Source organism: Austrofundulus limnaeus, unplaced genomic scaffold (genome assembly GCF_001266775.1).
Source record: "Austrofundulus limnaeus strain Quisiro unplaced genomic scaffold, Austrofundulus_limnaeus-1.0 Scaffold204, whole genome shotgun sequence".
Lineage (NCBI taxonomy): Eukaryota > Metazoa > Chordata > Actinopteri > Cyprinodontiformes > Rivulidae > Austrofundulus > Austrofundulus limnaeus.
In genome coordinates this window covers 414,186-426,248 of record NW_013952606.1, presented here as the reverse complement: position 1 = coordinate 426,248, position 12,063 = coordinate 414,186, and the positions used below count along the sequence as shown (strand labels likewise).

Sequence of the window (12,063 nt, the reverse complement as noted above, 5' to 3'; positions counted from 1 at the left end):
TCGCGGCGCTGTGACATATGCGGCCGACAAAATTCGACCTTCGGAGGACCCAGCCTGCTATTTTGGACACAGCCAAAGTGCAGTTTGTAGGACGCTATGCCTTACTACGTCTTGTTCCAAGCAAAATGTTTATAAACATTTCTCAGTTTTCTTCAGTTGTTGTTGCAGCCGACAAATATACAAGATGAACACAAACTCATGACTGAACTGCTCAAGCTGGCAGTTAAAGCAAAAACAAACTAAATTTGTTGTTATCATAACTATCTGAATGAATGAATGAATTTCTTGCGCACCGGAAAAAGCGAACAGTGGGGGAGGGCTATGGGCGGGGCTAGTGACTGTCATGGCAGCCTACATAAGTTTCTCAGGAATACTGTGGATTGTCTTAAATCATCTCCGCTCCTACATTTCCTAGTGTTTCATACAAATGCCCTTTTATAAACTTTTACCTCCCTGTAAGTTTTTCCTAACATGGTTATATACGCTAAGTTAGCAGTAGCAACAGCTAAGCTAGCTGTAGCACTTCCAGTTTAGAGCGTTTCTTGTAAAAAAAAATCCTAAAACATCTGCTGAAATAACAAAGTTAAACAGCGTAAAGGCTCACAACTGGCTCAGTCCAGTCAGAATTAAACTATTTTTCCAAACTGAGGTTGTTTACAGAGTTACCTACAACAGCTACAACAGGTAAGATGATTATTATTCATAACTTCTCCACAAAATCCCACTTAAGATCTAAACTTCATTATTTGAATTTTGAGTGGGAGCTACAGCTGAAATGAACATGTTCTGTTCAGCTCAGAGTTTTTACCCTTTCTGATGATAAAACAGTTTAATCACAGGTGATTTGCTGAAACTGCAGCAGGAAGCCAGCTCTGTTTGGAATCAAATCCCAGCTCAACAGGTGCTGCTGGCTTGTTTTGATAAGTCTCATTTCTCCAGAAACAAAGCCGTGCTGTTTGCTTACAGTGAATACATCCCTGTGTTTTCACTGTTTCCTGAAGGAGATGCAGTTACTGCAAAGTGTTTGTGAGCATCCCTCAGATGGACACAGCATGATGTTGGTTTTTATTGTTGGTCAGCATCGTTGAGCTCCGTGGTTTTATTTCAGTTGTTGCTCACCTCAAGCAGGACCTGTTTTACTCCCCAAACTAACAAACAAATAAAAGATGATACATGAACTTGTATGACTGTGTAATCTAATGTTTAGATCCACGAGTTCCTGTTCTGGTTCCTGTGTGTTAGCAACCTTGAAATTAGCCAGGAAGCATCCTGGAGTAATCAGATTAATAATCAGATTGTAAGAATGCACCAGAGATCAGAGATGTTGACTCTGAAACCACAACGCTCCTGATAAGTGGGGACACATTTTATTTGTCAGAATGGATGTTCCAAGCARCCGAGGCCTCTGGGGAAAGGCCGGCGTGAGGTTAGCTTTTGCATAACGTCCCTGTTGTTGCTGCTGGCCTATTTTTAGTTTCACTTTCTGCATTGTAACATTTGCATGCAGGACCTGAGCTGCATTTGTACAGGCCGTAAAACAGGAAAACCTGACAACATGTATATAAATTGTGAATTAAGAGTTTTTTTTCCTTTCAATCTTTCACATCATCAAGGAGACGCTGACTCACAAATAGTGACTCAGTAGAATAATGGAGTCATTCTTTAAACACTGAGTGTAGCTGCAGGGTTGGGTGAGGCTTCTTTAAAAGTCGTGAGATTTAATAAAAATGAGAGGAATGTTTTAACGGTTTGAGAACAGAAGACGATCGATCAGTAATGATGTTTGTGTTTAATACGAGGACAGCGTCGAGTTGTGTATTACACACACACTTTCTTATTTCCTGTGTGTGTTTTAGAGAGAAAGTGAACCACAGGAAAAGTGTGTGTGAAAGGTTAGACCTCAGGCCACGTTGTCTCACACAAAGCCTCTGACTGAGCTGAAAGYTTCACTGTTGCTCCGTCATGATGCAAAACATTTTTTCACTTCTTTCTTTTTTATTTCACTTTTTTTTGCAGTAAAATCAAAATTTGAGGCGTCTTGTTGCCTAACTGAGCTGTGATCTCTCATCRTCCAAGCTGTTTTAGAGCCATCGTTTCATCGGCAGAAGCTTCACGACCTTTAAAAACAGCTTCTGCTCCTTTTTATCATCATTATTCTCTGAATGATGTAATAGTTTTTCAGGGAACTCATGAAACATGACAGCAGTTCAGCACTTTAATGGAGTCCTGCACTCTTTTAGCTTTTAGCTCTTGTCGTTCTGCATCTATTTCTGCTTCCTGCTCCTGTTATCATACGGTAAATAACGGAGCGCGTGTGCACAGTTAATCCTGCTACATATGTGCTTGTTTGTCATGGTCTGTTGTGCGCTGAGAACAAACAAATACAGATTTAAGTGCTTCTATATTAATAGAAGCTAAAGAGATTACCAGGGTGAAATAAAACATTTCCTTTAGCAGAATGTTCTGTTTGGGTTTTATAGCTGTGCTGGAACAAAGTTGATACAAAAATAAAAACATGTTTTTAATGTTTTATTTTTTGCCTGGATTCGTTATGTAAATTTAAGAGTTACACTAAATTAGATTGTTTTCAGTCAGTGTTTATCTTTTTTAAAGTTTATGAATGAAGCCCTAACATACAGCTTTTTATGAACGTACTGCAGCAAAACAAGATTGTTTTAACTTTAATTTAAACAATAATTTCATTACATAAAAGACTCAGAAGAYTGAACTTGAACCTTCCAGCTGTGGTTTAGTTTTTATGGGTTAAAATATAAATGAATAAAATCTGACCCATTGACTGGTTGTTGAACTTTGGACGGATTTTTATCAAACGGTAGTTTTTTTTTATATTACGGTAGTTAGAGCATTGCTGCTTTATTACCYATGAGATTTTTCCTGTTCAGCTGACAGAAGATCTATAAAATGGATTAAGACTTGGTCTTTAGCGAGCTGTCTTATCAGAATTATGAGATCTTGTTTACTCCTCTTGATGCCTTTCAAGTCAAAACTAAACCAGATGCATGGCTCTGAATGAACGTCTGCRTCAAACATATTATGTTAAGATAAATTTAAGGAAAATTAAGGAATTCTGGTGTTTGTCGGTGACTCATTTGAGAATTAGAAGCCGACAAACAAATCCTGAAACCTCGAAGCATCTGATTGTTTGTGTGATTTGTTTWTCTGATTATTTGGTTTTGCATCTTTAATTTCCTCCACTCTGGTTGAGCTGAATGTGGGAGTGTTTTTCTGTTCTTCTGGCTGATGCCTAAAATAAAACTGGGGCCCACGCTGCAACAAACACCAGTTTAATGTTTCCTTCCTTCACAAGAAGAAGAGTTTCCACTGCAGATGCTGCGGGTTGGCTAATGGGACGGTTCTGTTTGGTATTTGTAATAATCRATCTGTACTACTTTGAGTAATTTGTGACCGAATGCAGCTGGAGTTTGACAGCTTCTTCTCTTGTAATGAATTTTTAGTGATTATGGGTTCTGTAGTTTCCATCACACTAACTTCGTAACAATTACTATTTATTAAAGGTTTCTTTTCTTATTATTATGAACAGGTTTATTTCACATTTTTGTGAAAGTAATCTATAAATTATAGCTTTWTGCTTGAAAGCACTTCATTGCTTTGCCTTTTACAATTCTGTAAGCTGCAAAATTATGCAAATGTTACTAAATGTTAGCATCATTGTTACATCATTTGGCATTTAAAAAGCTGCCAGTTCATGTTTGATGATGCAAAACCTAGTTTGTCAATTTAAAACTCTTTAAAAAAGCATTTTCCCCTCTGTTGTAATTATTGAATGGATGGGCCCTGATGTAATGATGCAAAACAAATAAATCAGTCTAATGGAAGAGAATAACTGTTAACTCTTAGTCTCTTCTTTCCTCTGAGTGACTGCACATTGTGATGCATAGTCTCTGAATAATCTAATAAAACTGTCAGTTTCTGAGCTCTTCCACCAGTTAAGGTGAGAGAAATGTATTTAGTAAAGTTTGAACTCAGCAGGTGCCTGGGTTGAGCACTAACGACAATCTCTGCTGTTATTATTTACTCGTTCACACAGACTGGCTGTCTTCTTTCAGTTTTTCTGCCCACACAGAACAAAAAGGATGCGTCCATTCCAGTTCCACTGACGTACGTTAGAGGCTGCGTCATTATGTTTGGAATAATTTCTGTAGAAATGTAGGTTTCAGCGTGCCGGCTGTGCTCAGTGCCGGTTCASAGGTTGTGGTTTAAATTGGTGTAAAAGCAGAGAGGTGGATGTWTCTGAGGAAATAACCTCTTGTTAGGATATTAGTAATGTTAAATTCTTATTGCTCCTTTAACCTCATCTTTACTCAGCTCTTTATCTCTCTCTCCTGTGATGTCCCGTTTTTTATTATCCTACCTTTTAATCACGACATCCTGACATTTCTATTTGTAAAAGGCAAAACAAAGGCGTTAGCCTTTCTGTTTCAGTTTCCATCATCTCCTTCATACAGTCGTCTCACATTACACAGTTCAGTCCAGAGGCTTTCCCCTATTTGGGGTTTATTGGTTTTACCACCATTAGATCCATGATACTGGAAAGAACTGTGTGTTGCTGTGTTTGTGTGTGCGGGGGTCGTGTATTGAAGGTCGGCGCCGGGGGAACGGGCTCGGAGCTGTGCGGAGTCCGTCCGATCGATTGGGTGTACCAGCCGCTGCCCTACTTCACACCAGGCAGGAGAACATGTTCAGACAGTAAAAGCACAAGTGAAAGTTAATGGAATCAGATGAATTAGGTCTGTAGTGCACTTTTTTTTCTGGTGCCATCTACTTCTCAATAAAACCTCACTATAAAAATAAAAGATTGAATGAATCCATTAATAATGTGCACTCAATAAACCTGTTCCAGGGTTTTGTCCTAAAGGAGGGGCTCAGACTCTGTGAAGTGTCAATATATGAAAAGGTTATGACAAATATATCTCACCTGTTGTGTATTTATCTTTGAACAAACTCAGTTTCAAGACTTAAAGTTTAATTTGGACTGGAGTGCTGAGAAGACCTAAACAACTAGTGAATTATATACAGAYGGTTAAAAATCTAGTCGTTAAAATTTGTACTGGATATTTTTCAGCCATTTTTAATGGGGAGAACTTTATCTTGGATATACTTRATGTATTTTTACTGTTGGATGTGGTAATGGTTTAATGTTTACTACATTCAAAATAGCTCTATAATAGAAACAAGTTTCAATACAGGAAGTTGAGCGGTCTGTTTTTAAACTTTTATGGGAAGATATTTATGGGCTACTTTTCAGGAATGTCACAAAGCAGACGGAGGGCAGGAAGTGAAGTGTCTGCCAAAAAATGCCTGTTTAGTGTAGTTTACAGCTGCTCTAACCATTTTAGAGAAAAGGAAAAGCGGTATTATCCATTACCAAAGTGAAAAATGTAGAMATTTTAGAGAACAACGCTGTGAAAACTGGATTCTGCTAATTTAAAAATTGGTGATTGGCCATAAGTATGTAATCGGTGCACCCATAATTAGCACTTGATCTCTGAGAGTGGTTTACCTTGAAACATAAACAACTGTCAGGCTAATGTCGTCGTTAGTTGGTATTTTTAGTCACTACTGCGAATATAAGAACAAACGCTCACCCTGGCGAAAAACAAATGATAATCATGTGGACATGTTGAGTTTGGCAAGAATTAAGTGATATAATACATTTCCATACGATGCGATATATTGAGATATTGTAACCAAGGCGATATATTGCCATTTTTCTCTCCAAAACTTCAAATGAAGAAAAACTCAGTATGTTTTATATGATTACTCACAATGCTAATGTTTGAGCTATCGTTAAACTCTCTGAMTGTTTAGGAGTGGAGAAGACAAATGGTGTGCTGACTGCTGCCACCTAGTGGTCAGAGGCTAAATTACAACAATGAACCGCTGGCAWGACAGTTTAYGTTTTCATCCTCACTTAAAAATCGAGACAATGCTTTAGAGAATCGATGCAGCATTGGGAAATGAAATATTGCAATATTTTAGTGTATCGATATTTTCTTACACCCYTACTGTTTGATGTTAAGACATCTGAAGGACCAGATATTTTGCGATGCGACAGCCTCTAATGTTGGCAAACCTTTAGGTTCTGTCAAACTCATTCGTCTTTGAGACGGCTCATGTTTGGCATATTACTGAACAGTACAAACTTTCTACAACAGTTTCCTCTGCAGACATTTCACTTCCTGCCATACGTTTGACGCATCATCAAAACCACATCACTGAAACCCAACTGTTGCTCACAACTTTCCTGCAGAACTCCACTTTAATAAAAAACTACTGCRTGATCCGGCCTCTTGAGAAGATTTGAGTTTCTACAGAATTCCAAAATGAAATCAGTGTCAACAGGTTGTTTTAAATCACTTGACTCTGTAAATTACACAGCTGCTGTGGGAAACAGGAAACACTTGGTGCTGTAGTTTATGAAGAATGTTGCAGAAGCTGATATTTGTTTAAAGAAAGTCTTGATGCCAAAAATGTATTATTCGCTGTTGTCAGACTGAACTGTGGCAACGCTGAAAAACACTGCAGTTTTAGTTTTCCACAATAAACCAGTCTACCCAAAACATGGGAACTTTTAAAAAGCATCCCTTTACAAGTTATAACACAATATCACTTTTCCAACACAGAGACATATAGTGGATTTAAGTTACAAAAATAATTTATTTTCTGATTTAGTTTAAAATGATGTAGAAATGTTAATTTCTACATTTGCATCATTTTTATTGCAGAGAATAAGAAGAATTAAGTTGTTTATCTTTAATTATACAAGTGGATTTTGCTGCGCTCTGCCTCATTATTCGTTTCTTGTTCTGTGGAGGTGATTCATTCGTAATAAGCAGCTTGTGTACCTGCTGCATTTTAATGRAGACATCCAGCACAGCATCTGTTTTCTGTCTGAGCCGATCGGACGATGTTGACGGTTCAGACTGATTCTATAATTGAGTGTTCATGAAGTGGAAGGTCACAAACAGACCTGATGTTCCCTCTGTCTAATGTGACATTAGTGTCTATTTATTTAGCTGCATTTAAACTTTAATTCAGCTGAGTCATCATTGAAGGCAGCGTATTCACATTTACTTTTCTAGAAACTTTTAGACGAGTGACTCATTTTCTCCTCTGTGACCCTGAAGTATTTCTAAACTAAACCAGATATTAAAATGAAAATGTTCTGCTTTATATATGTTTATAAAATCAGTGTTTTTGATGGACTCATTCAAAATGTAAACTATGGTTTTATGTTTTGTGTATGCCTCATATGAATATAAGGTCATTGCTTTTACTCCTGATGCAACCACTGCCCACGGGCTAACAGCACACATGTTAAGCACGTATGTTTTGTTTGTTTGTTTGTTTGTTTTAATTTAAAAAAGCAGATTTTCTGTGCCAGACTGCCGGTATCAAACAACCTAAAGAGTTGATTTAAAATGGTTTCTGTAAGTGTTGATAGAACAGATTTAAAAACCTTTTTAATAGTGGACTGATTCACAGGACAAAAGCCTTTCTCATGAAATCAGTGGTTAAGTACTGGACTGAAAATAATTTTAAAAAGAAGCCAAAGTCCAAGGAAAAGCTTGGATAGATCTTAGAAAAAAGGCTGAAAATCACTTAAAGATTAGAAGAAAGTCTGTCTCGTTGGAAGTAAAATATAAAGGATATGACAGTTGTGTGTTTTGGGAATGACTCTCAGCTACCACCACACCAAATTGTCACTCAGTATTCAAACAAWTGACGCATTTATAACCATTTTGGTGTCCTGTAGAGCCGATTTGCTCAAGACTTCTGCACAGGATTGTAGAAAAACAAATCCATAAGTTATTGAGTAAATGTGATGGACTTCACTAGATAACAGCACAATTGTTTTAAAGAAATATATAGTCGGCTTGTTTGATTGGACTTTGTAGCTCCGCTGATGAAATTATCAGGACAACTGGCTGCYAGTAAAGATCGGTGGACGATCTGTCTGAGTGTGATTGAATTGTAGTGTTGGCTTGTTCAGTGTGCTGTAGTGGAAAAAGTCCAGCTGTCAGCTTGAGTGTTCGATGCTCCGTGTCACAACTTCCTGCCTTTTTTTAAGGAGAAATGCATTTTTTCTTTCATTATACTTTCAAAATGTGCTGAAATGTTTGAAAGATGAAATGCTCTCCGGTGTCAGGAGTTGAGGGTAGCTTTGAAGTTGCTGTTGCTCCGCCCTCCTCTTTGTCCTCAGCTCGTCTGTGATTGGTCGGAGCCTCGATTTGCGTCGATCTGCAGATCGGCCGAAGTGCCAAAACTTAACCCTCCTCTTTGTCCAAGTCATCTCTTGGTTTTGGCAAACATTGTTGTAGTTTCAAACAATGAGAGGCCGACTGATTTTCTCCCTCCGTCACTCTTACCCCTGAACCCCCTCACACCCCCTCACCCCCACCCGTTCGTTAATGAAAGGAGCTATTGTCTCCGGCCCGGATAGAAGAACTCGTGCTGTACTTTTCCCCTTTCAGGTCTTAAAAATCCTAGCATACTCAAACAAAAGCAGATTGTTACGTAAAGTAACGGCACACTCAGCTCGTTCTGTTGTTGTTCTTTAAACCGGATCTTTACAAACCAAAACCTCACAAACAAACTATTTGTTAAAAAGTTCTTTTAAAGCTGTTCTGCAACATGAACAGGTGTAATTTGTGTTTCGCTGCTGATTCCAGGCTGGACATCCATCAAAGCCCCACCTCTCTCTACCTCCACTGCCCTCCTTCTCTTCCCACCAGCTCTGACCGCTGACCATCACTCTGCGTGGAGGAACTGTCACAATAGCTCGTTGTGCTGCTGGGGATTCATTTGCCTGCATGAACCTGCCCTTCTGTATCCATGGAGCACGGACGGTAGCTTTGAGCCTGAAGGTTTTTTTTATTTATTTTTTGAGCAGAAAGAATAGAACGAYCCGAAGCCGTGGCTCGATTTGAAGAGAAAAGCGCCGTGCCGTCCCGCTCCTGCGGAGGATCCCCAGGAACGGGACGACTGCAGAGACGTGTCGGCACGTCCAAGACGGAGGACGGCACCTTCGATAGCTTCGAGCTGCTCCTCAGCGGAGCCGTCGATAAGGTCAAAAGCCATAAAAGTAACCTCAACCTTAGTAAGTTTGTCAACGTCCAAATCAAATACTTTAGAAATGAAAGTTAAGACTCGTTGCAGATTATTTATCAGATTAGTAGAGAAATAATCTGATAATATTAGATAAATCTTATTTAAGTAGCTCAAACCTATCTCTAAGTAAAATAATGTGGAGTTTTAAAGAAAACCAATGAGTTGACATGTCCTCATGTATGTTTATCTCTTAGAATTATAGCAAAGTATGGTTAATCCTGCTGTCATAATTTCTGTTAGACCATAATAAGGGAAAAAAAGAAAAAAAACTGCAGGGATTAACAGCCATTTTGGGCAAAAATGTTATTGCTTTTTGACCAAATTATAATCTCCTTTTTATCTACATTCCACACCCTCGATAAAAATAACTCGCGTCTCTTTGATGTTTTTTTAAAAAGTATAAATRAAGCCAGAACATAGATAATGTGGTGGAAAAAAGCCTTTCCATTCTGTTAAACAAAGTGCCGAAATACATTATCAACAAAGTTCTTCGCTACAATGATCTCTGAGTAATTTTATTGCAATAAAATGAGAGTCAGCATGCATACAACAATAAAAGTTGAGTCTGAGGACACAGCCCCAGTGAAGCATTTTTTATACCTTTAGTAGAAACCAAACAAACAAACCAAAACTGGTTATTTTTCACATGCAAGGAGTGGTTCTTATCTGAGCAGCAAAATTTCCTAGTTTCAGTTAAAACTTGTTCTGTGGTCCTTAAACAGAGGAAAACACCTTAGAATGTGGTTATACTTCGTATTTCATCGTCTCTTACATGTTCACATTCCAATAATAACAAAACAAATAGTTCTGCAATCCAGTTGTGCAGAAACTACGGGTGTTTGTGTGTGAGGTTTAAGCTGCAACAACAAGAAATGACTCTTTAAAGGTGCTCTAACATGAAAGAAACATAATTGAAATACATTCAAAACTTAAATATATGGGTGACAATTTAGTTTTCCTTCACAATAAGGTCACCGTTATTAAAACTGACATCTGCCTCGACATTTAGCCGACCCTCCTGTGCTGCAGATAAACGGTCYGGTTCGAGCCCTCCCATTGGTCAAAGACACGCCGTGATAAGTTACCTCATGATGAGAATTTCAAACAGCAGACAGCAAATCCAGTTTTAGTGTATCGACAGCTTTATTAATATGGTTTCCGATGCAGAGGGCCTCTCTGGAGCAGGGGTGTGAGAGTGGTCCATCTATCTTTTCTGTGACACACAGAGCACATCGTATCATCTTGTTGTACTCGCTGCCCTATTTCTACTGAAAGCCTCGTTGCGCAACAGAGTGCCCTTTTGTTTTAGCTGTGCGACACCGACAGGACACTTGAAGCAGAAAGTTGTCTAAATATAGCTTTGGTTTTAAATGTTTTCTCCAGCAGTGTTTGGCCTACACTACCCAGGATGCACTGCGACTTATTTATATTTGTCTGTTGAACTTGAGACTTGGGGGCAGCCCGACGAACATTAAGCTGCTTAGAGTGTTAACTTCTGACCGGCCTCTTGTTTACACTCTAAATCTGTCGTTTCTAAAGTTGGAGTCGAGATGTCTTCAGGTGATCTCCAGAAATTTCCATTTAATTGAAAAGCTATTGTTTATCACTGTGATTGTTTACTAGAAATAAAACGGTCATAAAAGAACGAAACGAAAGTTTCATWAAAACCCATTCAGTGGTCCTAATTCACTTTTCTTTCCTGCTGATAAAAAGGCTGTATTGAGTTCTCCACTCTCCTGGCCATGAAGCTGCTGAACTGGAGATCTGCAGCTCCACCTACAGAAACAGGTGGATTAGAGAAGTCCTGAGTTAGAATGACCTGRAATAACTTTCTGTCCTGTTAAAGGTTCAGAAAACAGTGATGTGGCTTTCCATAGTCTTATTTCTTAYTTATTTTGTACCTTGTTTGTCTTCTCCTGTTTGTCTTCATTAGTTCCTCCTGTGTAGAAGCCAGGATGAGCGGTGTTTGTTTGTTGTTGATGTAAAATGTTGAATGAAAGAATGACTTTATGTGCTTTATTTAATAAAAATCGTGTTTCAGTAATTCAGGAAATTATCTGCCAACAACAGTTGGGTTTCCTTCAAAAGGTTGTAGTTCCATTAAAAGTGGTCTATGACATATTTTACTGACAGAGCTGACTCCAAATACTAAAAGACCAACATTTATCTAACTGAGTTAAAGTCATTTTAATGTTGGCTGAGGTTGAAGAGCGGTGGCAGCCATCTTTAATTGAGTTACTCCAAAAGTCAAGTAGTTGTAGATGTACATTTAGTGAGTACTTTCTCAGAGTTTTATCAAAAACAAACACAAAGACAGGAACCTGCCTTTAGCCTTTTGACAGTGAGAAATAATAAAAACAAGTTTAATCCTTRTTGTATTTTTTAGCACTAGTTTTTGTTTGTAGGTGAGAAGCTAAAAAAGGCCTGTGAGCCACGGCTGAAATCATTTAGTCACTTTCCACAGAAGAGATCCGGTGCAGGACACCATCCTGAAAGGTTGAAAGTGCAGCTGGAGTCATATTGCAAAAACAAAACACAGGATTGATTACACCAGATTGGTTTGTTGTTCTCAGGAGACTTTCTGAAAAGACTTGTGTGTTCCCTCAACTGCTTTTTGTTGTTTTTAATCAGAAACGCTAGAATGAAAAATATTTGTCTGAAACATGACACGTTTTATGAATATCTAAAGACAGGTCAGGGTCCAGTCTCTGAGCTGCASGAGCTTCAAACAGTAAATGTTTTATTAGCATTAATGGAAGAAACGAGAGCAAACACTGAGGCTGACAGTTAAACTCTAAATATGTTTCCCATCGCATCAAAACAAGGATTAAATTTAAAAGTGGTTTATGGAGAAACAGGCAAACATAGGATTTTGATTAAAGCACTAACAAAATTGAATTTCTTTAAAAT

The 12,063-nt window shown here is 38.3% G+C and overlaps 1 protein-coding gene across 3 annotated transcripts in view; it reads left to right on the top strand.

Moving 5' to 3' along the window:
- The window catches only part of gramd4a (GRAM domain containing 4a), a 38,830-nt gene that overhangs the window by 14,066 nt on the left and 12,701 nt on the right, over positions 1–12,063 (top strand). The gene's annotated exons all lie outside the window — the stretch shown is intronic.